The 27,875-nt window shown below is 40.1% G+C and overlaps 1 long non-coding RNA gene across 1 annotated transcript in view; it reads right to left on the reverse strand.

Annotated features, from left to right (window-relative positions):
- Positions 1-1,003: 1,003 nt before the first annotated feature.
- LOC145533014 (uncharacterized) overlaps positions 1,004-27,875 on the reverse strand; it is a 46,069-nt gene continuing 19,197 nt past the window's right edge. The window contains exons 5-11 of the long non-coding RNA XR_014073766.1: positions 19,285-19,421; positions 18,722-18,810; positions 18,014-18,122; positions 16,971-17,256; positions 4,389-4,579; positions 3,428-3,634; positions 1,004-3,069 (exon numbers count right to left, since the gene is read on the reverse strand). This is a non-coding gene — a long non-coding RNA (uncharacterized LOC145533014). The remainder of the gene's footprint in view (positions 3,070-3,427; positions 3,635-4,388; positions 4,580-16,970; positions 17,257-18,013; positions 18,123-18,721; positions 18,811-19,284; positions 19,422-27,875) is intronic.

Below are 27,875 nucleotides of genomic sequence, written 5' to 3' on the forward strand. Positions count from 1 at the left end.
GACTGAACCCAAATCCTCCACGGTCTTCCACGTTCTCATGAGGGCTGCTCCTTTTTGGTCCCTAAAGTAGCATTTATTCTCCCAACTTTCTTCTCTGACTGTAATGGAGGAAAAATACGCACAAGCCTTCCTGTTACATTCCCAATTTCAAAGGAGCTCCTTAGAATATCACCCCAGTCAATTCAGAAGACTTGCTTTAAAGTGATCGTACTTCCATCCTGAGTAATTCGCACAACTATAAAAGCCCAGCTCCCCATAAAAGATGATTACATGCTAAGAAGACATTTGATTGTAAAATTCTGAGTTCCTGAGTGGCTTATGGAAGGGAGCCAATGAATCCTTTGAGGGGAAATGTCTTTTCATATTTTCCAGAAACTGTTTGTTCTCACTTTGGAAGGAAGAGGGAAGTGTCTCAACTTCAGTTTGAGGGACTTCACCTTGGAGCAAGAATTCCAGCTGTCAGAATCCCAGGACAGGAGCGCTAATCCACAGCCTCTCCGTGGGAGACAGAAACATTCCCAAACAAGACAAGAGCACCAGTTCTGTGAGGCCTGGTGACAACCATTGTTGCCTCTTTCTGGAATAAGAGGCCATTTTAAGATGTTTAGAAGTCTGCTTATTTGTAAAATTCAAACCCAGGTCACTTCTTTGAATGGGAAGGTGCCAGCAGCCTACAGTTTTGCTTTCCATGCCTTTCAGATCTCACAGAAAGATGTTCTGAGGCGGGAGAATTATTACAGAAGGGACCATAGTGCTCGGAAACTCGGACTCTGAGAGATGGTGACTCTAGGTGGTCACTAGTCTCCAGAGATACTCCCGGCAGTCTCTCCCCCCGCTGTTTGCACGCCCCACTCCCTCAGGAAAGGCAGAGCTAACATCATCGCCCCACGACTCTTCACTGGGTGTTCTATTGCTTTGACCAATTGAATGATGAGGAAGTGGGTTCTTGAACATCTCAGACCTCTTCCTCCTTCAAGGACCCTTGAAAGTCAGTGAAACATGCTTTCTTTTCTAAGGTTTATTGAACATTTATTACGTGTCAGACACTGAGGATACAATAATAAATTATGAATACTGCCTTACAAGAGCCCTCATTCTAGAAGATGCATATATAATCGCTGAGCTTTGTCCCAGAGAATGCTTTGAAAAAAATTGATAATAATAAATATGGTCTATCGGATGCTGATGGTCTATGAGGCATAAGTCCTGCCTTCAATATGGTTTTTTAATTCATTCATTTATTTACAGCTGCACCGGGCCCTGTTGCTGTGTGGGGGCTCGCTCCAGCTGCAAAGAGCAGGGGCTGCCCTCTGTGGCAGCGCACACGCTTCTCACTGCCGTGGTTTCCCTTGTCGCGGAGCAGGCTCCCGGGGCAGTGGCTTCCGTAGTCATGGGCTTAGCTGCCCTGCAGCATGTGGAATCTTCCCAGACCAGGAAGCAAACCTGTGTCTCCCTGCATTGGCAGGTGGAGTCCTATCCACTGCTCCACCCGGGAAGCCCTCAGTATGATTTCAATCTACTGTAAGATCTAGGGCTAACACATAAACATACAGCAAGAATACTGACTACTTTATTATATTCTAAACTCCACTAATGCTGCCCAAGAAATATAAAAACTGGAAAATGCAGTGTGGAGTAGTCCTCCAGTGCATGGCAGAGGTGAAAATGAGTCAGGCTTCAGTAGGACTAGTAAGTTTTGCAGAGGCGATGTGATCAGGGAAGCTGATGGGAAAAAGTCTTCAGCAGAGTGATAACGAGAGCAGTATGTCGATAGAACTTTCTGCCTCGGTGGGAATATTCTATGTCTGTGCCAACCAATGCACTAGACCCTGGCCACACGCTGCTATGGCACACTTGACATGCAGTCAGTGTGACTGAGGACGAAATTTCAACTTATCTCATTTCAATCAGTTTAAAGAATTTAAATGTTGAGGACAGTGGTTATCATATTGTATGGCATATGCCTAAAGAACTCGGGGAAGACCAATCATGATTTTTCCCTGTTACTTTCAGTGACATCATCCAAGCTCAGTTAACATATTAAGATTACTTTACACAAGCTACCCACCCCAAAGTATAAAACAAAACAGTGTCAAAATACAGTCTTCCCCTGTGATGTAATTCCAGGGCAACTTCATGAGCTGCTAAAGTTTTATTCCTTTTTGCATATCCTTACTTTGGGTTTATCTGAACTAGTGGTTTCTTCCTTTCAATGGATTGTTTTCTATAAAATCCACAGAAAAATGGAATATTTTAAGCCAGCAATGAAGAAAAAAATGATGGAAGGTGCATTTACCAGAAAGCTTCCAGCATCGGTCTCCCTGGTTACAGGTAACAGAGAAAAGGGAGCAGGGCAGAAAAGCATCTGAACCACAAGTTCCTGGAGCAAGAGACCAGGCGAAGGATTCAAAGCTCAGGGTAACATTTAGGCCACTCGCAAAGCAAAGTGGAAACAATGAGGCAATTACCCTGGTAGTCCAAGGCAAAATGACATCTCTCAGCTGGAAACAGCAAGATAATTCCAACGAAAGGACTGGTTTTTTGTTTGTTTGTTTTTTTTTGGTTGTTGTGTTCCATTGAGTTAAGCTGATAATTGCCAGGGTTGATTTTTCTCAATGTGCCCTTCAGCATAGCTATAGATGAGAAAAGTGCAGACAGACCTCTTAGGAGCTGGAGTCTGCCTGTGATGGAAATGATGGAATCCCTCTGTCTCGGGGAACTAAACCAAGGTCAGAGAGGAAAACAGAAAAGAATGCAGTAGACATGAACCCAGAAGCCCTGGGAATGTAAGAAGAGATATCTATGTTTGCTGTTTTCCCAAGACATTTTCAATGATGCTTCATACCCAGGTGTCCACCCTGGGTTAAGGAAGAGAGAGCAGGGAGGGAGGAAGCTGCAATTCCCGGACACGCGGCAGCCCCGCGCACAGGATGGGGTACGCTGGAGGCAGCAGCCCCGGCAGGCTCTGCTGGCAGGGCCGCTCCTGTTTCTCTCACGGTAGCCCGAAGAGAAAGCCTCATTAGACGGTGGAAAACGTGCATATGGATGGCCTGATGCAGGAAGGTGTCCCTGAGGGGAAAGTGTATTCGTTAGACTAGTTAGTGAAGTGCAGAAGTAAGCGAAACAGCAAGAAAGAAACTCCTGAATGCTTAGACGTGTTGCCTAGGATTCTAAATATCGCCTCTCGGCCCAGGCACACTGAATCTAGAAAACCAGAGTAGGTGTTCTAGTATATTCCACTGGGGGAACCGCTCACCAGCCGAATTAGCCCCGTGTCGGGCAGGCAGCTGGGACTGGCTCTGCCCTCTGGCAGGCTGAAAGGTGGAAGAGTTGAGCAAGGCTCTCGGTGCCCGCTAGCCACGCAAGAATCCCCCACGCTGCTCAGCGCTTTGTGCCCGAGCAGTCGGATCTCCAGAAATAGACTCACCCGAATCCCCTTTGTGTATTTTCCGGAGCTGAATCTGAACTTCCCAGGGGCTTGCCTTGGCTTTTTTTTTTTCCCCACTCTTCTTTTCATAGATGATTGAATTTCCTGGTGCTGCTTTCAGATCAGATGTTATTTTGAGCACAACTCAAAGAAAGCCTTCCATACACATTGAGAAGCAGTGGGTGGCAGAAAAGTTCAACTTCATTCCTGATTAAGCAAAGAAACACCTCAGGGGGTGTAGGAGAGGGGAAACGCCAAAGGCTCCAAGGTCACTGCAAATTACAAGCCCTTTAGGACACAGGGTGGTGCTGGCTGATGCTCAAAGTCTACAGGGTTTTAAAGACACATTAATAGTTTTTAACATTCCAGAGCTATTGTTCACATTTGCGACCATCGCCAGTAATTCATTTAATCACTATACCTTGAAATTTAAACGTTTAACAATAGAAACTGTAAAAAGTCACAGTAGAAAAGCATCATTTGATGTAATTAGTATGCTTGTGCTTAAAACCTGAGTTAACCGTCTCCCAGTAGCACCGCAAGTCTCCAACCCTAGTTCATAAGCCAGCCCCAAACCGCTCCCTGCCCTGCTCCTTCACGGCCTCCCTCTCAACTGCCAGGAGGTGTTGAGCTTGAGACCCTGTGCAAAACCATCTGCCTAAATGTCTCTTTAATTTTCATAATTACACTAGGAGGGAAAAGTCAGGCTCAGGCAGATATAACTTGCAGATAGGTCTGATCCGACTAGATCAGATCTGTCTGACTAGAAAGTTGACAGCCGAAAGTTTTCTGCTTGACCATAAGCAGAGAGAATCATTTATTTTAAATTCAAATGTTTGCAGATTTGAATGTAAGAAACTTAAGGAGGAAAAACCTGGTACATCAAACACTCCAAGTTATTATTATCTTATTGTTGGCTCCAAGGGGTATTGGAAAAACAATACAATTTTAATTTACTCACCAGGGACTACATAACAAAATGTGTTGGTGGTTTGAGCCTGCAGAAGTGGAGTTGAAATTACTTTTGTCTCTTTTCCTTCCTTGAGAGTCTAATTCATCAGTAGCCTCCTGGGACAGCGCCCACACAGCGTCACTCCTCAGTGGGGCTCCTCCCTCCAAGCTCCTGAGCGGATCCCAGGCAAAGATCCTGTGCTTAAGGGGAAAATAACAACAGCAACAACAATGGAAAAAAAACACAGCAGCCAACCCACACATCCATTTCTAAGGGCTAAAATCAAATGAGGTGAGTAACAGAGAATGGGCTTCATATATTGAGACCTAGAGCTTTTAAAATATATATACAGATATTCGTTGACTTTTATACTCCAATGAAAACATTTGCGGTCTCATTGAAGATGTCTTAAAACAGCTGGAAAAGTATTTAGGCCCAAAATATGTACCTACTTTGTTGTCATAACCTGCCTTAGCTTCCAGAAAAACCTGTGGAAATTAAATTTAATAGAAACTTAACCCCCACTTTTCTCTTTGACATTTCTTGGTAGCAGGGTGGTAGAATCAAGATTAAAGAAGGCAATTGTCTTACTTTGAACCACCCATTAAAGATGAAATATGACATCAAAATACTATTATCCAAGGGATGGGGAGAAGTTTGGGGACAATTTTTAACTTTATCATCTTTACTGATCTCTGTTTTCTATTTTTAAATGACTGTCTTATATATTAACATATTTTCTATGTTGTTTTATAAGAAAGGAAAGTCAAAGCCTACATGTAAAAAAATAAACAAAAAGAAATCTGATATGCTGCTATACCTTCAGCAATAGCTGAGGGACAGAAGTGTTAAGGCTTCAAGGGTTCATATCGTTCTCAGGCTCCCTTACCTTTAGGAATTAAAAGCTCGGGCATCAATCAAATGTGGTGGAAACCCTCCGGGAGCAGAGAGAGGACTATTTAGATTCTAAACTCCAACAAGTCCATCCAGTGATGGGATGACCTTGGGCAGATCATTTAACTTCTCCAACTCTTGATTCACATTTATAAAAGGAAAATAAACTGGATACACTCTAAAGACGTCTTACAGTTCTAACTGTGCTCAAAATCCAATACAATAAGCTATATTTAAGCTGTAATGAATGTTGCTTTTGGAGGTAATTAGATATCTTTGGAGGATTGCAAGATGGTAAATGGATGCCTGTTTCTCTCCAGGGATATTATTCCTCCATCTGTCAATTCCCTTGAACCAAGATAATAATCATTAGTCCTTTCCTGAATTTATTCTTGTCTCTTTTATTGCACAAATAATTTGAAAATGATGTACAGTCTCCTCTCCCTTGTTGATATGAAGGCACACATTATTCTCTGTCCTCTCACCATCTCTACAGTCAAAAGGACATCACCCTTAACCTGTTTGAAAACACCACAGGATCTCAAAAGAACTCGAAAACGCAGCGATTAGATGGAATGTCACAAATGCAATAATGGTAAATGCCTGGTAGATGGCATTTCCATATGGGCTGGCCAGGAAAGGCTTCTTTGAAGAAGAGAAATTTGAGTTAAGATGTGTTGGATATGGAATTAGACATGAGAAAAGCAAGGAAAAAATTTCCAGGAGAAAGAAACAGCATGTACAAAGGTCCTTAGATGGGAGAGAGATTGCTATAGCCCAGGGACTCAGAGAAAACCAGTAGAGAAGGGTACAGAACAGACGTGGAGAGTCAGCGGAGGCTGGTTCACCCAACGCACTGCAGGCTGCGCTAAGGTGTGCTGCAAGAACAGCCGAAGCCACAGCTGAGAGGCAGAGCATTTCCCACTTTGAGGTTTTGGAAGAAAAAGTCTTCTGGCTGCCGTATGGGAAATAGATGTTGGGACGGTGGGGTGGCAAGAGCACATATGGGGGAAACTGTGGGAAGAGTGCAGGGGAGGGTTGATGAACCATAATGGCGGCAATGCAGATGGGAAAAGTGGATGAGCGTGAGATGCACGTTGGAAAAGAAACAGCACAACTTGTTAGCAGATAAGATGGGAGGCAGGGGTAGTCCAGAGAAGCAATAGCGACCCCTCAGGTTCTGACTCAATAACAAAGACATGCGGAAGTTTAAAGTGATGGGAAATGCTAGGAGAAAATCCAGTTTGTTTTGTGAAAGCAAGACTATTACAGATAATATTTAAACAAATGGAAACAGATGGCTTTACTTAGACAGAGAATATGGACAGAAGAGGGTGGAGGACGTGGGACCAATACCAAGGGATTGTAACATGTACAACAGAGTGAAGAGGAAGAAAGAGGTCAAAGAAAACCAAGAGAGGGTGTTGCCCCAAGAGTAGAGAATTTTCAAGACGGAAAAAATAATGGACTGATCCTAATACTACTCAGAAGTTTGATAAACTGAGACCTGAAAAGTAACCACTGCTGGTGGCAATATGGATGATTTTTCAGTTCTTAAGTACGTCTTTAATGGCATATTAGGAAGTCAGCTTCATTGTAGAGAGGAATGAATGGAAGGTGAGAAAGCAAAGGCAACACACAAAATTCTTTTCTGTCTTTAAGTTTTGACTAGGAACTGTGTGAACGTAACACTAAAGGCACGGGCAAAACAGAGCTTGCAGGGAAATCTCCCTCCTGACACGAGGTACGCCCAGCTCTGCTTCCTGAGGTGTTTTACGCACATGTGAGCTATGCACTTGTCATTCTTGTTTCCTTTCTGCACAAATGACGCTGTATACACAGTTCTGAGTCTTCCTTCTTTCACTTAAAATCCTCTTAGGGAGACGCATATAATGGAAAATATTTCAAAGCACATTTGAGGCCCTGGGTTCTCGTTCATGAAACCAGTCTCCCCAGTGTGAAATTATCATCTGTCAGGACGCAATAAAAGTCTCGTGGCAATCCGACGTGTGTAGAAGTTGTGAGCTATGATTGATGTCATCCTTTTCATGCTAATGAAAAGACAGCAGGTTCAACTGTCCAGTGTTCTGTTAATGGTACTCAGGCCATTATATTACTTATCTTCAATAAGACTAGTGTTCATAATTTTGATCCTAAAGTACTGCAAACCTTCTTACACATCTTCAGAGCTAAATTAAATGTTCTGTTCGATATAGCTTTAATATTTTACTTTCAACATTTTGCACATCTGCAAGTCAAAGAGGTGATGATTTTTCCTATAATATAATATCATGGATATTATATATGAGAACTATTTGCTAAACAACATATTTGATTAACCAGAATATCTTTTTTAAAAAAATTTTTGTTGCAATTGTTTTACAATGCTGTGTTAGTTTCTGATGTATAGCAGAGGGAATTCATTCTATGTCTATATGTATATATATTCCCTTGGTTTTTGGATCTCCCTCCTATTAGATCAGCACAGAGTGTTAAATGGAGCTCCCTGTACTATACAGTAGGTTCTTACTAGTTATCTGTTTAATACATAGTCGGGTATACATGTCAATCCCAGTCCCCCAATTAACCCCACATTTTCCCCTTTGGTACCCAAATGTTTGTTCTCTACATCTATGTCCCTTTTTCTGCTTTGCAAATAAGATCGCCTGTACTATTTTTCTAGATTCCACATAAATATGTTAATATACAATAATTTGTTTTTCTCTTTCTGACTTCACTCTGTATGACAGAGTATCTCTTTAAGACTAAAAAAGAAAAATAAAAACACAATTTTATGTATGAAAACTGTGACAATACTAAAATGTGGCCCCAATTTTTTGGTACTTCTCCTCCCAAAGAGAAGCCACTTGGGGCTTCCAGGTGGTGCTAGTGGTAAAGAATCCGCCTCCCAATGCAGGAGACCCTGGTTTGATCCCTGGGCCTGGAAGCTCCCCTGGAGGAGAGCATGGCAACCCACCCCAATATTCTTGCCTGGAGAATCCCATGAACAGAGGAACCTGGCAGGCTACAGTCCATGGGGTTGCAGAGTTGGACACGACTGAGCACATACATGCACCCTTCAAAATGAGAGTATTACGTATTTATGTTTCCTGCTCCCAAATCTGCACGGGCTTTGATTGCTTTGACCAATAAATTATGGTGGACCACTGATGAATTTTTAATGTCTATATTTACTTCTTCTCTTTGAAAGCAAACACAAGGTTTCTGGAGGAGAGGCAGTCTGCTCTGCCTACACAATAACCAAACCCCACTCTCCCTCTGGAGAGCAAAGTGATTCACACAGATGGTTGCACCTGCCTTTACCATCTGAGGAGAATGGCCTCCTCACAACTATGTGATACCTGAAAATCTAGGCCAGGACACTCGAGTGTTTATCCCCGAACCCCCACCGTCTGTGGGTACAACTATCCTGCTGTTGCCACGTGAGGAAGCCAGGCCACCCAGAACCTTGTGCAGACACTCCCGCTGCAATCCTCACTTTGAGTCACTCCAGCCTAGGCACCAGGCAGATGAGGAAAGAAGACTTCAGAGCATCCCAACCACCATCTGTCCAGCCACCTTAAGCCTTTAATTCTTCCCAGCTGAGGCCCCAAACATCATGGACCAGAGGCAATCCATCTCAACTAAGCCCTGCCTGAATTTCTAACTAGAGAATACAAGAGCAAAATAAAACTAGTTGGTTTAAGCTGCTCAATTTTAGAGGAATTTTTAATACAGAAATAACACTGTTTTAAACCAAGTGAGCAATACACATGCAGCAAAAAGATACCTTTACATCACGTACCCCTATCAGTAAAATTGTGGTGGGATCTTTAAAACAAGCAAAGACACAGAATCTGTACTATTAGACTCTGAATAAGATGGTTTATAGGGACAAGTATTCAGACTAAGCTGACTAAGCTATTCATGACAGCACAACTGTAGGGGCTCTTCCCAAAAGGCAGTGTTTTTTGGCTGGAATTTGTCAGAAGCAAAGAAGAGGTTGTGAAGCTCAGAAAATGGGAAGCTGCTTTCTCCACTGGGAAAGCAGTGATGCCATGTTCTTTCTGAGCTCTAACCAAACACTCTTGCCTTCTTTGTGAGGGAAACGGTAAGAAGACAGCTGTTCTATAAATAACTGGGATTTGAGGAGATGTTTTCATGACCATTTAAAATTAAAATGCACAGTACATTAGCAAATGCATGTTATGCAGAATTATGTATGGATATATTGGAGAAAATCAATTCAAAACATGATTATAAATCTCCAAAATTATTGTTTGATAAGGTTTTGTCAATATTTTGCATAGGGATAAAAGCAGAGGTTTTCAAAACACATACATACTTAAATACACACACATAATATATATAATGAAATGCATACTTAATAATATACTATATGTTATATTCTTCTATTAAGTATAAGCATCATATATAAATATAAATATATATATGCATGCATATACACAAAAATAGAACCAGAAATAAATAGACCAAAATATTACTGATAATCTCTTGGTTCTGATATTCCAGGTGATTATTTTGTTCTTGTTCTGTAATAAGGAAAAATAAATCTTTTTTAAATTTATTTTTATTTTTTAATTTTAAATGAAATATAATTGATATATAATGTATAAATTTTAGGTATACAACAAAGTAATATAGGTATATACAAATTTATTTATATTCCTTTTTTACATTCTCTTCTATTATAGGTCATTACAAGATACTAAGTATAGTTTCTTGTGATTACAGTAGGTCCTTGTTGTTTATTTTATATATAATAGTATGTAATTTTAATCCCAAACTCCTAATTTATCCCTCCCCACCTCTCTCTTAGTAACCATAAATTTGTTTTCTGTACCTGTGACTCTATTTCTGTTTGTAAATAAGTTAATTTGCATCATTTCTTAGATTCCACATATAAGCAATATCATAGGATATTTGGCTTACTTCATTTAGTTTGTTAATCTCCAGGTCCACCCATGTTGCTGCAAATGACATTATTTCCTTTCTATGGCTGAGTAATATTCCTTTATATGTATACATATGTATACACACACCATATCTTTATCCATTCATCTGTTGATCAACATTTACATTGATTCCGTGTATTGCCTGTTGTTAATAGTGTTGCTATGAATATCAGGATGCATGTATCTTTTTGAATTATGTTTTCCTCCAGATATACACCCAGGAATGGGACTACCAGATCATACAGTAGCTCTATTTTCAGTTTTATGAGGAATCTCCATACTGTTATCCCATAGTGACTGTGTTAACTTATATTCCCAGCAGCGGTGTAGGAGGGTTTCTTTCTCTCCACACCCTCTCCAGCATTTATTATCTGTAGACTTTCTGATGTTGGCCATTTTGACCAGTGTGAGGTGATTCCTCATTGTAGCTCTGATTTGCATTTATCTCATAATTATCATGGAGAAAGAAATGGCAACCACTACAGTATTTTTGCCTAGAGAATCTCGTGGACAGAGGAGCCTGGTGGACTGCCATCTATGGGGTTGCAGAGTCGGACACAACTGAAGTGACTTAGCAGCAGCATAATTATCAATGTTGAGGATCTTTTCATGTTCCTTTTGATCATCTGTATATCTTCTTTGGAGAAATGTCTTCTGTCCATTTTCTTATAGGATTGCTTGTTTTTGATATTGAGCTGTATGAGCTGCTTGTATATTTTAGAGATTAATCCCTTGTCCGTTGCAACATTTGCAAATATTTTCTCCCCCATTCTGTATGTTGTCTTTTGTTTACAGTTTCCATTGCTGTGGATAACTTTTAAGTTTAATTAGGTCTTATTTGTTTCTTTTTGTTTTAATTTCCAATAATCATGATGGTGTGATCACTCACCTAGAGCCAGACATCCTGGAATGTGAAGTCAAGTGGGCCTTAGGAAGCATCACTATGAACAAAGCTAGTGGAAGTGATGGAATTTCAGTTGAGCTATTTCAAATCCTGAAAGATGACGCTGTGAAAGTGCTGCACTCATTATGCCAGCAAATCTGGAAAACTCAGCAGTGGCCACAGGACTGGAAAAGGTCAGTTTTCGTTCCAATCCCAAAGAAAGGCAATGCCAAAGAATGCTCAAACTACCGCACAATTGCACTCATCTCACACGCTAGTAAAGTAATGCTCAAAATTCTCCAAGCCAGCTTCAGCAATACGTGAACCGTGAACTTCCAGATGTTCAAGCTGGTTTTAGAAAAGGCAGAGGAACCAGAGATCAAATTGTCAACATCCGATGGATCATCGAAAAAGCAACAGAGTTCCAGAAAAACATCCACTTCTGCTTTATTGACTATGCCAAAGCCTTTGACTGTGTGGATCACAGTAAACTGTGGAAAATTCTGAAAGAGATGGGCATACCACACCACCTGACCTGCCTCTTGAGAAATCTGTATGTAGGTCCGGAAACAACAGTTAGAAGTGGACATGGAACAACAGACTGGTTCCAAATAGGAAAAGGAGTATGTCAAGGCTGTATATTGTCACCCTGCTTATTTAACTTATATGCAGAGTACATCATGAGAAACGCTGGGCTGGAGGAACACAAGCTGGAATCAAGATTGCCGGGAGAAATATCAATAACCTCAGATATGCAGATGACACCACCCTTATGGCAGAAAGTGAAGAAGAACTAAAGAGCCTCTTGATGAAAGTGAAAGAGGAGAGTGAACAAGTTGGCTTAAAGCTCAACGTTCAGAAAACTAAGATCATGGCATCTGGTCCCATCACTTCATGGGAAATAGATGGGGAAACAGTGGAAACAGTGTCAGACTTTGTTTTGGGGGGCTCCAAAATCACTGCTGATGGTGATTGCAGCCATGAAATTAAAATACACTTACTCCTTGGAAGGAAGGTTATGGCCAGCCTAGATAGCATATTTAAAAGCAGAGACATTACTTTGCCAACAAAAGTCCATCTAGTCAAGGCTATGGTTTTTCCAGTGGTCATGTATGGATGTGACAGTTGGACGGTGAAGAAAGCTGAGCGCCGAAGAATTGATGCTTTTGAACTGTGGTGTTGGAGAAGACTCTTGAGAGTCCCTTGGACTGCAAGGAGATCCAACCAGTCCATCCTAAAGGAGATCAATCCTGGGTGTTCATTGGAAGGACTGATGTTGAAGCTGAAACTCCAATACTTTGGCCACCTCATGCAAAGAGTTGACTCATTGGAAAAGACCCTAATGCTGGGTAGGATTGAGGGCAGGAGGAGAAGGGGACGACAGAGGATGAGATGGTTGGATGGCATCACTGACTCGATGGACATGGGTTTGAGTAGACTCTGGGAGTTGGTGATGGACAGAGAGGCCTGGCGTGCTGCAGTTCATGGGGTTGCAAAGAGTCGCACACGACTGAGCGACTGAACTGAACTGAGTCTTACATATAGGTCTTTAATCCATTTTGAGGTTTTTTTTTGTGTATGGTGTTAGGAAATGTTCTAATTTCATTTTTTTACATGTAGCTGTCCAGTTTTCCCAGCACCACTTACTAAAGGGCTGTCTTTTCTCCATTGTATATTCTTCCCTTCTTTGTCATAGATTAACTGACCATAGGCACTTACGTCTATGTCTGGGCTTTTCTTCCAGTTCCATTGATCTGTTTTTGTGCACACTACCATACTGTTTTGATGACTGTAGCTTTGTAGTATAGTGTGGAAGTCACGGAACCTGATTCCTGCAGCTCCATTTTTCCTTTTCAAAATCACTTTGGTTATTCAAGATCTCTTGTGTTTCCATACAAATTGTAAAATTTTTTGTTGTAGTTCTGTGAAAAATGTCATTGGTAACTTGATAGGAATTGCACTGAATCTGTAGATTGCTTTGGGTAGTAGAGTTATTTTGACAATATTGTTTCTTCCAGTCAAGAATACAATATTATCTTTCCATTTCTTTGTGTCATCTTCAGCTTCTTTCATCAGTTTTCTTACACTTTTCTGCATACAGGTCGTTTGTCTCCTTAGGTAGGTTTATTCTAAGGTATTTTATCCTTTTTGATGTGATGGTAAGTGGGATTGTTTCCTTAACTTCTCTAATCTTTTATTCTTAATATATAGAAATACAACAGATTCCTCTGTATTAATTTTGTATCTTGAAACTATCAAATTCATTCATCCTAGTAGTTTTCTGGTAGTGTCTTTAGGATATTCTATGTACAGTATCAAGTGGCATGCAAACAGTGACAGTTTCACTTCTTCTTCTCCAATATGGATTCATTTCATTTCTTTTTTAATCTGATTACTGTGGCTAGGACTTCTAAAACTATGTTGAATACAAGTGTTGAGAGTGGACATTCTTGTCTTGTTCTTGATCTGAGAAGAAATGTTTTCAGTTTTTCACCACTGAGTATGACGTCAGCTGTGGGTTTGTTATATAAGGCCTTTTATTATGTTGAGGTAGGTTCCCTTAATGCCCTCTTGCTGCAGAGATTTTATCATAAATGGACATTGAATTTTATCAAAAGCTTTTTCTGCATCTATTGTGATGATCATATGGTTTTTAATTCTTCAGTTGTTAATGTGGTATATCACACATTCATTTGCAGATATTGAAAAGGAAAAAGAAACACTTAAAATCATGAAGAATAATTTCAAGAGTGGAGTGTTAAAAAGACAGACACTGAAGGAATGTATTATCAGGCATCTTTGTCTTTATACATGTAAATGTTTCCTTTTCAAAAGCAGAAATTTTAGATTAACGGTTTTAGTATAGGAATATGTACATATGTATACATACACACACATTGCTATACTGCGTACAGTGCTTCCAGCTGTCTCTAAAATACATTAAGGGCTTCCCTGGTGGCTCAGTGGTAAAGAATCTGCCTGCCAACGCAGAAGACACAGGTTCAATCCCTGGTCTGCGAAGACTTCACATTCTGCAGGGCAACTAAGCCTGTATGCCCTAACTACTGAGCCCGTGCTCTGGAGCCCGGGACTCACAGCTGTGGAGCCTGTGCTGCGCTGCAGAAGCCTCTGGGCTCTGGAGCCCATGCTGCGCAGCAAGAGGAGCCGCCCCAACGAGAAGCCCTCACACCACGACTAGGGACAAGCTTGCACAGCAACCAAGGCCCAGCACAGCGAAAAACAAAACAAACAAATACATAAAAATTTTAAAAAACACACATTAAGAAAGGATTTTAAACTAGAACTGTGTGTCATGATGGCTACTTCAGATAAGAAACTAAGCATAAATATTTTTCATCTAGTAACATTTCCGATTTCAACTCCAGAAGAAATTAACTAAAGCAGTTTTATTAAGAAATTGCTGTTGTTGTTTAGGTGGTCAGTTGTGGGCTCTTTGTGACCCCATGGACTGTAGCCTGCCAGGCTCCTCTGTCTAAAGGATTTCCCAGGCAAGAATAGTGGAGTGGGTTGCCATTTCCTTCTCCAGGGAATCTTCCCGACCCAGGCATCAAACCCATGTCTCCTGCATTGGCAGGCAGACTCTTTACCAATGAGTCACCAGGGTAGTCCTTGTTAAGAAATAGAAATAATGATAAGCTGATAAATTAATTCTGGTTTATGTACTTTGGTTTTGAGAGTCAGAAAGCCTACTATGTGAGGAATTGACTAAGTTGAAAATTAAGGTACTTTTCTATTGGTTGATTGGGGCAAATACCACCAAGAGCTACAGAGGCAGAGAAGTTTCTGGTTTGGAGCTAAGGAAAGGAGACCCAAGGGTTTCCAAGTCTCTCCATCAAACTACGGTAACAAAGCCACTCCACTCCTGCCTGCAGCTTAAAAAACTACCTGGCACAAGTTATCACCTTTAAAAACATTCCAGAATTTTGCCATTGTTAAAAATACCCCAGCTTCTAAAAGAGAAATTGATGCCTGTATATGGATAAAATTTTTGTTTACTATACTATGTGAACATCGTGAAAGCATCAAAGCAGAAATTTATAATAAAGTTATTCATAAAATTAGACTGATTAAACCAAGTTCCGAGTCACAGATTTATATCCAACGAGTTTCAGGACATTTTTTTCCTATGTCTTACTAGTTTATTCAGTGAATGTAGAGACTCTGTACATGATGATTAACATCTAAGGGAATAAGAAGTTGAAAGAAACATTAGCACTTTTTGTTTTTTGAATTTATTTTTCCCAGCTTTATTGAGGTAGAATTGACACATGACATTGTATAAATTGAAAGTGTACCACATAATGATTTGATACATGTATATATGGTCATATTAGCCTTCTTTTACTGATATGTTAATATTCACTTTATCTTCAGACACATGCTTGTGTGGCAGCAGGCTCTACAGTCCCCGCTCATGATCCCCATCTCTTTGTATCTATGCCCTTGTATAATCAATCCCCCCTTGAGTGTGGGCAGGACCTAGTTCTTCCTTTTAGCCAATAGCGACAGAGTGTCATTTGCGTGATTGTGTTACATATGATAGACCTATATCTTGCAGAAAACTTCTCTCCCTTGCAGGGTCTGAACAAACCAAGTGGCCATGTTGGGAGGACCCTGTGGCAAAAAACAAAGGACAGCTTCCAGGGACTGAGGGTGGCCTCCAGACAACAGCCAGAAAGAAATGGGAGCCCTCCACCCCACAACCCCAAGGAACTGAATTCTGCCAAGAATGATGTGACCTTGGAAGCAAGTCTTTAGATGAGAATTCAGGCCTGTCTGACATCTTTAGTGCAACCTTGCTAAAAATCAGCTGAGCTATGAAAAGACTCCGGATCCATAGAAACTACAAAATAATGTGTACTATATAAGCCACTACATTTGTAATAATGTTGTTAAGCAGCAAATAAACTAATACAGCTTGATTTTCAGAAATTGCAAGATTTACCTCTGCCATACTTCACAAACCAAAGTAAATTTTAGCTCCAATTTTAACCAAAAAATGTGTTGAATTTTTTTAGTCCAATTAACAGTGATTTCCTTTAAATAAGCTTAGCTTTTCTAATACAAAACACCAACTATACTAATGTTATGATGAAAATCATCTTACGTGATATATCTTTCCTTTTCAAAATATAAAAGGTAAGTTTAGATCTTAAATAGAGAGGCTAATCACAGAGGTATGCACCTTCTTCTGATTTTATTATTTCTCTATTTGACTGTGACTTTCAAACCTGCAAGTTTTACTCCTCTGATTCACATCAAAGAATGGTAGAAGTAAAAAAAATAAAACCCTAGCATTTATTCTGTGCCTGCTATATTCTAAACCCTGGACTAGATGCTTTACATGTATTCTTTCCTTTAATTTTCAAAACCACCCTGAAAGTTAGGCATTAACTCCACCAATTTACTGATGACAAAACAGATTCAGAGAGCTGAAATCACATACTTAAGGTATGATAAGTAGTAAATGAGAGAGTCAGGGTTTACACTCAAAGGTAATACATCTCCAGATATGCAGATGACACCACCCTTATGGCAGAAAGTGAAGAAGAACTAAAAAGCCTCTTGATGAAAGTGAAAGAGGAGAGTGAACAAGTTGGCTTAAAGCCCAACATTCAGAAAACTAAGATCATGGCATACGGCCCCATCCCTCATGGCAGATAAATGGGGAAACAGTGGAAACAGTGGCTGACTTTATTTTTCTGGGCTCCAAAATCACTGCAGATGGTGACTGCAGCCATGAAATTAAAAGATGCTTACTCCTTGGAAGGAAGTTATGATGAACCTAGACAGCATATTAAAAAGCAGAGACATTACCTTGCCAACAAAGGTCCGTCTAGTCAAGGCTATGGTTTTTCCAGTGGTCATGTATGGATGCGAGAGTTGGACGGTGAAGAAAGCTGAGTGCCGAAGAATTGATGCTTTTGAACTGTGGTGTTGGAGAAGACTCTTGAGAGTCCCTTGGACTGCAAGGAGATCCAACCAGTCCATCCTAAAGGAGACCAGTCCTGGGTGTTCATTGGAAGGACTGATGTTAAAGCTGAAACTCCAATACTTTGGTCACCTGATGCGAAGAGCTGACTCACTGGAAAAGACCCTAATGCTGGGAAGGATTGGGGGCAGGAGGAGAAGGGGACGACAGAGGATGAGATGGCTGGATGGCATCATCAACTCGATGGACGTGGGTTTGGGTGGACTCAAGGAGTTGGTGATGGACAGGGAGGCCTGGTGTGCTGCAGTCCATGGGGTCGCAAGGAGTTGGACACGACTGAGCGACTGAGCTGAATTGAACTGCTGTCTCTGGGGCCCAGATTGCACCTCACCTTCCAGCTCTGGCTGCTGCCTGCCCCTCTGCCTTGGGCGGGGGATGAGCCAGTCCGCAGCCGGCTAGCTCTCCTCTGGCATTCGCTCAGTCTTTTGTTCTGTGAGCTGGCCAGGTTTTGCCTTAGAGCTTTTCGTGGGGAAGTTCTCTCTCTCTCTCTCTTTTTTCTCTCTGGCTATCCCACAGTTTGGGTTGCTCTCTCACATCAGCTCCCTCAGATTGCCCTCAGGGCATTGAGGCCCGGTTGTTACCCTGAGCATGAAGCCCGTGCCTCCCTGTCCAGCCCCTGCTCGCTGGTGGCGGACCGAGCGTCTGGGCTACTTCTCTGCTGGGAGCTGTGGTTAGGCTCATAGTCTGTGGGGTTTTTTTTTTCCTCCTGGTTATGTTGCCCTCTGAGATTCCAAAACTCTCCACAGACCCACCAGTGAGACAGTTTCCTGCTGTTTGGAAGCTTCTCCTCCTTCACGACTCCCTCCCCAAGACAGGTCTCCGTCCCCAACTCTTTTGTCTCTTCTTTGTGTTTTATATTTTGCCCTACCTCCTTTCAAAGAGAATGGGCTGCCTTTCAGGGTGCCTGGTGTCCTCCGCCAGTGTCCAGAAGTTGTTTTGTGGAAGTAGCTCAGCGTTCAAATGATCTTTTGATGAATCTGTGGGGGAGAAAGTAGTCTCCCCGTCCTATTCCTCCAGCATCTTAGGACCGCCCCCAGAAAAGGTAGTTAAAGAGGGAAAGTTCATAGCAGTAAAGGTCTACCTCAGGAAATAAGAAAAACCTAAAATTAACATCTGAAAGTGATGTACGGCAGAAACCAACACAATACTGTGGAGCAATTATCCTTCAATTAAAAATAAATAAATTTTTAAAAAGAAAAAATTCTAAAAGAACTGCAAAAAAGGAAAAAAAAAAACCCGTGTTATTTTAGATACACACCCTCACCTCTGCTGCTTTCCCTGGTAACCTGATAGGCCAACCTGATGTCAGTTCTCCCTGTAACTGGTAAACGTCCCCTGCCCCCAGAAGCAGGGACTGCCACCATGTCCTGCCCCACCACCCACTGCTCATGGCGGGGTGTCACTCCAGGATCTTGCTTCAGACCTGCAAGCTCCCCACCCACCCACCCACCCACCAAATCACTGATGTCTTTGTCATTGACTCTGGGATATTTCTTTAGTCTTGAAACTGGGCAAGCACAGGCCTTATAACCCTGGAGGGTGCAACCCAATACAAACAAAACAGAAACAGACTTACAGATGCGGAGAACAAACTGGTGGTTGCCACAGAGGCGGTGGATGGGAGTTCGGCAAAATAAATGAAGGGAATTAATCAATACAAAATTCCTGTTATAAAATAATTCATGGGGATATAATGTGCATTAGGAATATAATCAATAACACTGTAATAATTCTGTATAGTGACAGATGGTTACTAGACTCATGATCATTTTGTATTGTATTCGATCATCAAATCATTATGTTTTACACCTGAAACCAACAATATTGTACATCAACTATATTTCAATCAGTTAATCAATAAACAAATCACATAGTATGTTAGATGATATTCATTGCTACAGAGAAAAATAAAACAGGAAAGAGAAACCTGCAGTTTATATTTTCATATTTCAAATCCTGACTTTTTTCATATTTGATAATATATCTATATTATCAACATGAACAAACCCTGAATATTCATTAAAAAGACTGATGCTGAAGCTGAAGCTCCAATACTCTGGCCACCTGATGCGAAGAGCTGACTCATCAGAAAAGACTCTGATGCTGGAAAGATTAAGGGCATGAGAAGAAGGGGATTACAGAGGATGAGAAAGTTGGATGGCATCATCGACTCAATGGACATTGAGTTTGAGGAAACTCCAGGAGATGGTGAAGGACAGTGAAGCCTGGTGTGCTGCAGTCCACGGGGTCACAAAGAATTGGACACAACTGAGCAACTGAAAAACAATAAAATTATCAACATAATTTAAAGTCAAGTTTCAACTTGTAGCTATATCACAGTTTACTCAACTTTTCACACATTATTAAACATTTACATTATTTCTAACTTTTCACCATTTTAAATAATTTGCAATTGTCTTTTATTATTCCATATATGAATATATCTGGCTTCCTAGATGGCTCAGTGGTAAAAGAATTTGTCTGTCAGGGCAGGAGACACAGAAGACACAGGTTTGATCCCTGGGTCAGGAAGATCCCCTGGAGGAGGAAATGGCAACCCACTCCAGTATTCTTGCTGGAAAATTCCATGGATAGAGGAGCCTAGCAGACTGTAGTCCACGGAGTTGCAAAGAGTCAGACACGACTAAGCATACACCATATGAATATATGGTCTTCTAGCTAGTTTTTTTTTTTAATTTATTTATTTTAGTTGGAGGCTAATTACTTTACAATATTGTAGTGGTTTTTGTCATACATTGATATGAATCAGCCATGGGTTTACATGTGTTTGCCATCCTGAACCCCCCTCCCACCTCCCTCCCCATCCCATCCCTCTATCAACTCAAATACAAGGATAATGTCTTCAATTTTTATGTCTTGAGAGTAATCCCCCTATACAAAATTCTATACTCATCTGCACTCAGTGACTGTTTTCTGGATAATAAACATACACCCCTATAAAATGAATGGATTAAATCCCCAGGGGACACTGAACTAACACTGAAATAAGCCAACAAACTGCTCCAGGCTAAACAAGACTACAATGGTAGAATGGGAGAGCTCTATGTTTTGACAAAACTCTACAGAGATAAAAAGTTTGTCTTCTAGTCATTATATCATCACTAAGGAAAGAGAGAATTCTTTTTGTAACTATGAAGCACAATTCCAGTGACTTATGAAAGCTCTTTAACAGTAAATATGTACACCTCCTAAAAAAAAAAAAGTCTTGTATTAAATTTTTAAAAGAGCCTGAATGGGACAGGGAGTAGTGAGAAGAGAGATCAAAGGGTCTACAGACCTTCCTGTATAAAAATGTCCTAAAGTCTGCTTGAATCCCCTGTGTCAGAGATGATGTACTTGTACTGCTACCTGAAAGCATCAAGAGGGACCAGACCTCCAATGAGCACCTACTGTATATCAGGCGCTCTAGCAGGATGGACGAGCTCTTCATGGAGTTGAGACTGGAAATTAAATGGAAATGGGCAGTGGGGAGGGAAGACAGGCAATCACAATGCAAGCAAACAAATAAATGATTAAAAGTGGTGGGAAGTGCTTCCATAGAAACCAACAGGTTCTGAGAGTTATTTGGTGGAAATGGTGACTACTTAAAGTAAGAGCATTTCTAATGAAAAAGTGTTAGACCTGATACCTAAAGGATAAAATGATCACCTGTACAGGGAAAGAGAACGGAGGAGAGTAGCAAGAGGAATAACAATGTTCCAAGTAGAGACAATATCTTGGGCTGGACTGCAAAGCAGCCAATTTAACCTCAGAGTGTTCCCCACTATCCTTTTTCATTTTCACAGCCCAGGTGCTCCCATCCTGGCTTCCTGCCTCAGCCTGCTTTCCACAACCTGTTTCCCAATTAAATTTTAGCTTCTGTTTCAGTGCCTAAGCACCCTGTTCTCTAACAAAGCGCTTCATTTTGATGCACTCAGACTAGTAAGTCCCAAGTGACACACTTTCTGCATGTTTTAATTTTTGTCTGTAACACCTGTGTGTATTTAGCCTCATACATAAAAAAAAAAAAGAGTCTAAGCAATATTTCCTAAGTCCAGCCGAGAGTAATATTTATGTTCAGCCAAAGAATATCCGAGTATTCAATCATCACAGGAAAACTTCACCTTACTTTATATATGTTGATAGCTTCTCAGAAAATCAAGGTTCCACATATGTTTTTAAGTTATACTGTTATTTATTTACTTGTGAAATTAGTTTTAAATGTTGGAGCCCTTGAATTATAACAAAATTATCAACTTCATAGCAAATCTCAACATTTTAGGAAACAGACACAAATTCAGCAAAATAAATTTGAAATAACTCTAGTATCATGGTAAATACTATTGAACTATTATTCATTTTTGTGTGTGGTCAATGCAAACAAAATGTAATGCTTAATTGTGGCTTTCAAATTCTCAAAAACTCAAGGCCCATAGTTCTCTTCAGGTTTCCATTATTGAAAATAATAACCTCTAAATTTCAATTTTATGTTTATTATTAAATATTGAATAGATGTAAAGGAATAATTATAAAATGTGTAAGGCACAAAGAATAACAATACCCGTACCCATAAACTCATGCTTCAACTTAAGAAAAGAACATTTCTGATTAACCTCCAAACATGCGTCACCAATTCTGACATTAAAATACTACATATAAAATTGGCAGCCACTATGGAGACAGTATGAAGTTTCCTTTAAAAACTAAAAATAGAGTTACCATATAATCCAGCAATTCCACTCCTGGGCATATATCCAGAGAAAACTTTAATTTGAAAAGATATTGCACCCAATGTACATTGCAGCACTATTCACAATAGCCAAGACATGGAAAAAATCTAAATGTCCATCGATATATGAATGGATAAGAAGATGTGGCACATATGTACAATGGAATATTAGTCATCAAAAAAAGAATGAAGTAATGCCATTTACAGCAACATGGACGGACCTAGAGATTATCATACTAAGTGAAGTACGCTATATGCTTACTTCAAAGACAAATACCATATGCTATCACTTCCAACTAGAATCTAGAAAAAAATGATACAAATGAACTTATTTACAAAACAGAAACAGATTCAGAGACATAAAAAACAAACTTATGGTCACCAAAGGAGAAGGGGGGAGGGAAAAGTGAGGAGTTTGAGTTAACAGATACACACTGCTATACATAAAATAAACAAGGATCTACTGTTTAGCACAGGGAACTGTAGTCAACATCTTGTAATAATCTATAATGGAAATAATTTGAAAAAGAATATATGTATATACATATATACATATATTCTTTTCCTATAACTGAATCACTTTGCTGTACACTGAAAACTATCACAATATTGCAAATCAACTAAACTTCAATTTTAAAAAATACTATATATGAATGAATTTAGCAGATGTGACTTTTTTTATGATCACTAGTTTACTTGACCAAATAACTTGAGTGTTTCTGGAATTTAATTATGCAATCATTATTCAAGCACTTAAAGAATGCACAAATGAGTGAGCTGGAAAAGGAAGAAAGGGTATATAGAGTAAACAGATCACTTAAAACTGTCTATGACAACCAAGATGAATAAATGATGAAACAGTAAGCCAAAATGGAATTCACAGTCAACAGCTGGTCATGGTGGAAGAGCATGAGTTTGAGCCCTAAGATGGAAAATATCTGGGTCAAAAATTCAAAACTTAAATACAACAAATGCTTTTTTGGTGAAAATGACTCATTTCACCTATTCTTTGAGACTCCAACTTTTTTATGAGAGTTTCTTCCAAGAAATACAGCTGAAGAAAAAATTATAAGGGATTTGTGTGTAGGAAAACAACAAGCGAGGGGATATCCATCAGACAAGAACCAAGGGTCATTCACTGCCTGTATTAGTCATGAATAACTGTTGATTTTGCTTCCGAATTTTAAATTAAATATGTAACTAATTAAATGCATTAATATTTCTTTTAGCATTAAGAGATTCTCAGTTCAGTTCAGTTGCTCAGTCGTGTGCGACTCTTTGCAACCCCAAGAACTGCAGCACGCCAGGCCTCTCTGTCCATCGCCAACTCCCGGAGTCTACTCAAACCCATGTCCATCGAGTCGGTGATGCCATCCAACCATCTCATCCTCTGTCGTTCCCATCTCCTCCTGCCCCCAATCCTACCCAGCATTAGGGTCTTTTACAATGAGTCAACTCTTTGCATGAGGTGGCCAAAGTATTGGAGTTTCAGCTTCAACATCAGTCCTTTCAATGAACACCCAGGACTGATCTCCTTTAGGATGGATTGACTGGATCTCCTTGCAGTCCAAGGGACTCTCAAGAGTCTTCTCCAACACCACAGTTCAAAAGCATCAATTCTGCGGTGCTCAACTTTCTTCACCGTCCAACTCTCGCATCCATACATGACCACTGGAAAAACCATAGCCTTGGCTAGACGGACTTTTGTTGGCAAAGCAATGTCTCTGCTTTTTCATATGCTATCTAGGTTGGCCATAACCTTCTTTCCAAGGAGTAAGCATCTTTTAATTTCATGGCTGCCATCACCATCAGCAGTGATTTTGGAGCCCAAAAAAATAAAGTCTGACACTGTTTCCACTGTTTCTCCATCTATTTCCCATGAAGCGATGGGACCGTATGCCATGATCTTAGTTTTCTGAACTTTGAGATTTAAGCCAACTTTTTCACTCTCCTCTTTCACTTTCATCAAGAGGCTCTTTAGTTCTTCTTCACTTTCTGCCATAAGGGTGGTGTCATCTGCATATCTGAGGTTACTGATATTTCTCCCGGCAATCTTGATTCCAGCTTGTGTTTCTTCCAGTCCAGCGTTTCTCATGATGTACTCTGCATATAAGTTAAATAAGCAGGGTGACAACATACAGCCTTGACGTACTCCTTTCCCGAACTGGAACCAGTCTGTTGTTCCATGTCCAGTTCTAACTGCTGCTTCCTGACCTGCATACAGATTTCTCAAGAGACAGGTCAGATGGTCTGGTATTCCCATCTCTTTCAGAATTTTCCACAGTTTATTGTGATCCACACAGTCAAAGGCTTTGGCATAGTCAATAAAGCAGAAATAGATGTTTTTCTGGAACTCGCTTGCTTTTTCGATGATCCAGTGGATATTGGCAATTTGATCTCTGGTTCCTCTGCCTTTTCTAAAACCATCTTGAACATCTGGAAGTTCATGGTTCACATATTGCTGAAGCCTGGCTTGGAGAATTTTGAGCATTACTTTACTAGCATCTGAGACGAGTGCAATTGTGCAGTAGTTTAAGCATTCTTTGGCATTGCCTTTCTTTGGGATTGGAACGAAAACTGACCTTTTCCAGTCCTGTGGCCACTGCTCAGTTTTCCAGATTTGCTTGCATATCGAGTACAGCACTTTCACAGCATCATCTTTGAGTATTTGAAATAGCTCAACTGGAATTCCATCACCTCCACTAGCTTTGTTCGTAGTGATGCTTTCTAAGGCCCACTTGACTTCACATTCCAGGATGTCTGGCTCTAGGTGAGTGATCACATCATCGTGATCATCTGGGTCGTGAAGATCTTTTTTGTACAGTTCTTCTGTGTATTCTTGCCACCTCTTCTTAATATCTTCTGCTTCTGTTAGGCATACCATTTCTGTCCTTTATTGAGCCCATCTTTGCATGAAATATTCCCTTGGTATCTCTAATTTTCTTGAAGAGATCTCTAGGCTTTTCCATTCTGTTGTTTTCCTCTATTTCTTTGCATTGATCGCTGAGGAAGGCTTTCGTATCTCTCCTTGCTATTCTTTGGAACTCTGCATTCAGATGGGAATATCTTTCCTTTTCTCCTTTGCTTTTCACTTCTCTTCTTTTCACAGATATTTGTAAGGCCTCCTCAGACAGCCATTTTGCTTTTTTGCATTTCTTTTCCATGGGGATTGTCTTGATCCCTGTCTCCTGTACAATGTCACGAACCTCTGTCCATAGTTCATCAGGCACTCTGTCTATCAGATCTAGTCCCTTAAATCTATTTGTCACTTCTACTGTATACTCATAAGGAATTTGATCTAGGTCATACCTGAATGGACTAGTGGTTTTCCCTACTTTCTTCAATTTAATCTAAATTTGGCAATAAGCAGTTCATGATCTGAGCCACAGTCTGCTCCCGGTCTTGTTTTTGCTGAGTGTATAGAGCTTCTCCATCTTTGGCTGCAAAGAATATAATCAATCTGATTTCGGTGTTGACTATCTGGTGATGTCCACGTGTAGAGTCTTCTCTAATAACTTATTTTAACATGACATGCTGCTAGCTATTTCTTTGTTTCCCTTTTCTTCCATAAGTTTCTTAAGGGTAATGACCATAACTTTTTTCATTACTGTATCTTCAGAATTCCCAGTCCAGTATCCACAACAAGAAGATCTTCATTAAATATTTTCTAACTGACTGACTGACTACAAATAAGTTCACTGGGTCAAGGTTTATCCCCCAAGAGGTAATATATACGATTTTTAATAATAGCCTCCAAACTTTTCAAGGAGTTTTTTTCATTATTCCAAGCCCACATCTATCCAATATTTCCTATACTTACTCTATCACATTATAATTATTTACCTCATTTTTAAATGAGGGCATATAAATCCCAATCAATAATTTCAATTTGTCCAGATAACCAGTGTTATCTCCTCAAATGCTATAATAGCAGCCAAAATTAAGAAGCCATGATGTTTTAACAAGCCTCTGTTGCCTAACCACCAAAGAATTTCCTTTAGGCTGTTTTAAATCTTGAAAATAACTCAGGACTGCCCAGCAAGTTCCTTCTTTCTGCTCAACTCAAACCCTTTTGCTTCCCTCTGCTACAGCCTCTAAACCTACCCTCAATCCCATTTGTACAAAAATACTTATCTTCCCATTTCACAAAAGATGATGAAATAATTACTCTCTACTGATCACTCTTCCTCCTCTCCAAGACTTCATACTGATCATGCTGCCCAGAAGACAAAAGAAATACCACTGTTCCATGGGCCCAGTTGCAAGGAGAAAATAACCAGCTTTAGGAGTGTGACCTTTACCAACAGAAAGCTATTTCAGAACTTTGATTTTGTAAATTCTCATGAAGCATTAAACTTCATTGATTTTGTTATGTACCTACTGGCACTGAATTCATTTCTCATATTTGGCAGAAGTACTCCAGGGTATTCAAATTTTCAGAAGTTTCAGTTCTTCTGAACAGCCCTGTAGTTAATTTACAAAATGAATTGTTTTTCCTAAGAAGCCAGCTTGAAATATAGGGAGAAAGACAAACCATGTTTAAAAATGTATTAAGGCTTCTATTTACCAAGGATGATTCTACACTTGAATATCAAGAGTCATTAATTTCTGAAGCTTGTGTATCATGTTTGACATTGATAAAGAAATTACACCTTAAGTAAGAATATCTCCTTTCTACAGATTCTTCCATTGCTGTCATTTCTATTCTTCCTGGAATCTCCCCATTGCCAGAGCTTCAATTCACTATTCTGTAAGAACTTATTTCTAACCCAGAACTCCAGAAGAGTTATAGAAATTTTCCCCAATCTGTCTCCATATTAACAGTACAGTCAGTTACAAAATTAAAAGATGCCTGCTCCTTAGAAGAAGAACTATGACAAACCTAGACAGTGTATTAAAAAGCAGAGACATCACTTTGCCAACAAATGTCCATCTAGTCAAAGCTATGGTTTTTCCAGTAGTCATGTACAGATGTGAGAGTTAGACCAGAAAGAAGGCTGAGCACTGAAGAACTGATGCTTCCAAACTGTGGTGTTGGAGAAGACTCCTGAGAGTCCCTTGGACTGCAAGGAGATCAAATCAATAAATCCTAAAGGAAATCAACCCTGAATATTCGTTGAAAGGACTGATGCTGAAGCTGAAGCTCCACTTTGGCCACTTGATGAGAAGAGTCAACTCACTGGAAAAGACCCTAATGCTGGGAAAGATTTAAGGCAGGAGGAGAAGGGGGCGACAGAGGATGAGATGGTTGGATGGCATCACTGAGTCAATGGACATGAGTTTGAGCAAACTCAGGGAGAGAGTGAAGGACAAGGAAGCCTGGCATGCTGTGGTCCATGGGGTGGCAAAGAGTCAGACATGACTTAGCGACTAAACAACAACAGTATCTAATGCTTAATTATATGAGCACCACCTCTGATGTAGGTTTTTCCTTAAATGTCAATGAATTTTGTGAGGTATTCTTTTGGGTATGATTACTATTCAGGCTGTAATTTTTCAGAAGGCTACAGGGATACTGGTGCAATAAATATAACTTGCATCACTGATATTCTAACCCCTTGCTTCTCAAAGAGTGGTGCAGGACTCAGCAGAAGGAACATCCCTCAAGAGCTTGTTAAAAATGCAGAAATTCTGACCACATCTCAGTCCGAGAGAATCACCAGCTGCATTTAAGCAAGGTTCCAGGTGACACCCATTACATTACATTTTGAAAAGCATTGTTTTAACGACAATCCATCAGTGCCAACAGCATTCAGAACCATTTAATGAATCTTCCAACTACCACCACCACTAACATTTTACACAAAATATGTCTTGTTTCTTCACCAATGTTAATAACTGGACATTCTTAAAAAACTGGCTTTCACATATTGATGTGGAATGTTCATGGCAAACTTATTCTTGGGTTGAGAGAATTAACATTATAAATATACTTCAGAAATTGGTTTTTATAAGCCAATATTTCTTACACCTAAAATGGGAATCTAACTCAAACAGTAAT

The sequence above is a fragment of the Giraffa tippelskirchi genome, chromosome 2 (assembly GCF_054371585.1).
Source record: "Giraffa tippelskirchi isolate mGirTip1 chromosome 2, T2T-mGirTip1v1.2.pri, whole genome shotgun sequence".
Classification (NCBI taxonomy): domain Eukaryota; kingdom Metazoa; phylum Chordata; class Mammalia; order Artiodactyla; family Giraffidae; genus Giraffa; species Giraffa tippelskirchi.